We start from the raw sequence: 4,606 nt of genomic DNA on the forward strand, positions 1-4,606 counted from the left end.
GTCAACTGTGTCAAATGCTTTGCTCAGGTCCAGGAATAGCCCAACTGTTTGATTCTTGTTGTCTTTTGAATTTAGAATAAATTCCGTGAAAGTGAATATGGCGTTATTAATTCCTTTGCCTTTTTGAAATCCAAATTGAGCATTTGATAGTGCACCATTGCAATCTAAAAACCGAACTAATCTATTATACATAACTTTTTCAAGGATTTTGGAGAATGTAGATAATAGAGATATCGGCCTATAGTTGTTAATATTTTGTTTATCTCCCTTCTTAAATATAGGACATACTTTTGCGAGTTTGAATTGTTCGGGAAATTTACCACTAATTAAAGATGAATTGCAGATGTTTACTAGTGGAGCTACTAGTAGTACAGCACATTTCTTTACAATACCATCCGGAATGTCATCAGGTCCACAGGAAAGATTATTTTTTAGTTTTTTTATTATATCGAGAATTTCATCTGCAGTCACGGGAGATAGAAATATGGTGTTTACATTTCCTGTTCCATGTAAGGTTGTTTCCTGACTACCTGTTACCTGGTTATTAGGATTGTCTGCTACATTTGCAAAAAATTTATTAAAAATTTCAGCTATTTCGAAGGAATTTTGAATTGTTTGACCATTATGTATTATTGAAAAGTCTTGATTTGAGACTTTGGTATTTTTACAAGTTTCTTTCTTTACAACTTCCCATATAGCTTTACCTCTGTTCTGTGCTTTCATAATGAATTCTCCATTGAATTTCAGTTTAGCTGCATGTATAACTTTCTTTAATATGCTGGTATATCGTTTATAATGTAATTTAAGATCTAGGCTATTTGTAATTTGGCACAATTTATATAACTCCTTTTTCCTCCTACAAGAAGTTACAATCCCCTTCGTTATGCAATTTTTTTAATTGTTGAACTGCTTATTTGTAAGTGTACATTTTTTTAGTGGAAAAGCAACATCAAAATAATGAGTTATTGAGTTTATAAATTCGTTTGTTTTCGCATCCACATCTGTTAAGTTGGTTACTTCAATCCAATTTTCTTTGCTTAGCAAACGTTTAAAATATTCAACGTTTTCATCATTTAAAGACCTTTTATACCTAATTGGCTTAATGCTATTTGGTTTAGGGTTTTCAAATGCATAAATATTTAAGAATACAGCATTGTGGTCTGCGATACCCATATCAATATTTCCTACTGAGAATGGATAAGAATCATGGTCAATAATTATTTGGTCTAGGCATGTTTTAGAATTAGAGGCTATTCTAGTTGGAGTGCCTATTGTTTCTATCAGATTATATGATCGAATTAGCGATCTGAATTGTGTTATGGTAGCATCACTATTTAAAAAATCTATGTTGAAGTCACCGCACAAAATTAATTGTTTCTTTTTGCTTTTTAGGTGATTTAAAAGAAGTTCAAACTTTTCTAAAAAGGTTTTTATACAGCCATCTGGGCACCTATAGACACACACTACAGTTAAATTATAATCCTGACCGCTAATTTCAGTCACAGCATGTTCGAATACTTTGTCTTGGTTTAGATAATACGTATTCTTTTTTTCTATATGTGATAAATGTTGTCTCACAAAAATAGCTGTTCCTCCATTTTTGTAAGTGTCCCGACAGAAGTAACTTGAAAGGTTGAAATCTGGAATAAGACAGTATGTTATTTCCTTTGTGTTTAGCCAGTGCTCTGTACAGCATAAGATATCTAACTTCTTTAAATCATGGTTTATGATTATTTCTAATTGATACAGCTTATTTCTAATGCACTGAAAATTTTGATGCATTAATGTGACAGAGGCCATTTTGTTAGCATTATAAGAAGTCTTTTTATCAGCAAATGAGAAAGAGCTAAGTTTACATGCACTATTTAGGTCTGTGGTTCCAATCTCCGTGAGTGGCCCTGGTATAAAAAATCACGTAGATGGGCAGGCGTCTTCACAAGTCGAGCCGAGGATCTAGTTGCCGCTTCCGGGCTCTGAAGACTTTCTTGGAGGCATCGATTTTCTTCATTATCTACCATCGAGTCGGACTTCCATTGAAGAGGTAGTTCCAATTCCCCCAAATTCAAATCCAGTCCAGGTGAAGACAGCTTCTCCCCTGACAGACTCCTTTGTCTCTTCTTCCTGGATAAACTTGGACATAAAGAATCCTGAAGACGAGCAGGTGCTTTGCTAGATCGTGAAGAAGCTCTCGTGCAGGTCTCATCATTTGGCTGATCCAATCCCTGGGACTGATCGTCATTCCACTGAAGAGCAATGGGGGTACTCGGGAGTATTAACTTGCTATGTAATATCGCTGCTATTTTTCTCACTGCTGCCTCCTTTCCTTTACCGTTCAAATGTAAGCCATGTCTAGTGAAATTGTCTCTATTTAAGTCTATTTCATTTACCTTTACATGATTGTACACTTTTAGTCTCTTTTTCAGTTTCCTATTGAAATTTACAACCTCACTGTTGACACATGATGTTGTAGGAAGGTCATGTCTATGTAGAGCGTTCATTACTATGATATTGGTTTGGTCATTTCTTTCCACAAATTGTTGTAGATGACGTAGTCCATTGTCTGTGTTGTTCCTGGCTATATCATTGGAACCTCCCCAGATCACTACCGTGTCTTTTTTGGTCATTTTCTTCATCTCTTCTTTTGCAGAAGTTGTTATAACGTCCAGGCACATACCAGGCTTTACTAAACCACTCACTTCCGTATATTCATTCACATGTAACCTTAGCTCAGATGCACACCCTCTGGCATGACTATCACCTATTACCAGTATTTTATGTTTTTTACGTGTGCTAAAATTAGGCCTACTGGAACTGGTTTGCTTCACTGCTTTCGCTGCTATTGGCCTACTTCCTTCTCCATCAACTTTTTTCCCTTCTTCACTCATCTGATGCCGTTCTTCGTATTGTAGAGGAGTAAATCTATTACTTGTGGGTATATTTTCCACAAGGCTGGTGCGAATATTTCTACCTCTTTTTCGATCAGGTTGAGACCAAGTTTCAACAGTGGAAATATTATGCCTAGGCGCCATTGTGTGGGCTTGGTTGGTAGCTATTTGGTTTGCATTTTCTTGGAGAATCCGTATAATTTCCCACGCAGTCTTCAATTCAGCGGAAACTTTACACAATTCCAATTGTAAGAATGCACAAGACGTACACTGATGATCTTGATTACCTTCAATATTACGATTATTCCTGTAAGCACAAGTACACGCAATCTGACTGGCCGCCATTTATCCAAAGTTGCGCTGGTGTGCGGGTTCAATTCCAGCTTGGGCTGATTACCTTGTTGGGGTTTTCCGAGGTTATCCCCAACTGTAAGGCGAATGTCGGGTAATCTATGGCGAATCCTCGACCTTATCTCGCCAAACGCTATTTCTCTGTCACCGATCCCATTGACGCTAAATAACCTAGTAGTTGATACAGCGTCGTTAAATAATCAATTTAAAAAGAGACATCAAATAACCAGAGGAAGTTACCCAAAAGTTGTGGTGGCGAAGAATTTAAAGTGTCTGTGATGTTCAAGAAAGGGAAGTACTGTACTACAAATAGCAGAAAAAGTTGATAGCCTATATTGGTGTATTCGTCACATGACATTACACAGGAGATATGGTTGTAAACAATCGTGGATAATTTAAATCTGAAAGTGTATTTTAGTGTAATCAAGTGTTGTTTTGTATAATAAGAACTGTACGCATAGTGTGTAAGTTTTTACAGTGCATTTAAAATAATTAGTAATCAACTTGACAGAAATGTTCGTGTGTCACTACGTAGGGCCTAATTTGCAATATTTTGTTAGTGGCACTGTTATTCTTTTAAAGTTTGTTATGTAGCAGTTACATGTAGCTACTACACAAGTGTCTTAATTGCTTGGAGAACAACTGAATGCATTTATGTCATTTGACGCAAGAATATGAACATTTTCCATTTTGGTAATAAATCAAGTGGCAAGAAAATTACGTGTGTCACACCATATTATAATGTTTCATATCTTTTACATTATTAATTATTTCTTTTCATTAAACATTTGGAATGCTGATGTTAAAAGACAGTAATGTCTTTTTAATGAACTACTAAGCATTTAATTAAATATCCTACGAAAATCATAGTTACTTCGAAAATGTTATGTGTGTCACTATGGAATGACACATTATTGATGAGATAGAATTTCATGTCTATTTCTTAGAAATAATGTTAATTTTACATATCTATTATTTCAGTTATATAACTGTAATCTTAAAAATCCACACCTTTGGAGTAACGGTTAGCGCATCTGGCCGCGAAACCAGGTGATCCGGGTTCGATTCCCAGTCAGGGCAAGTTACCTCGTTGAGGTTTTCTCTTGGGTTTTCCCTCAACTCAGTATGAGCAAGTGCTGGATAACTTTCGGTGCTGGACCCCGGACTCATTTCACCGGTATTACCACCTTCAACTCAGTCAGACGCTAAATAACCTGAGATGTTGATAAAGCGTCGTAAAATAACCCACTAAAAAAATAATCTTAAATCATTCTTTAAGACTAACTTTCTTGGTGTCATGTTCGATAAGTATCTTATTTGGTCTTTTAACACTGATGATTTTTAGTCTCAATAAGGGGGGCAAAGGCTAA

The sequence above is a fragment of the Periplaneta americana genome, chromosome 14 (assembly GCF_040183065.1).
Source record: "Periplaneta americana isolate PAMFEO1 chromosome 14, P.americana_PAMFEO1_priV1, whole genome shotgun sequence".
Classification (NCBI taxonomy): domain Eukaryota; kingdom Metazoa; phylum Arthropoda; class Insecta; order Blattodea; family Blattidae; genus Periplaneta; species Periplaneta americana.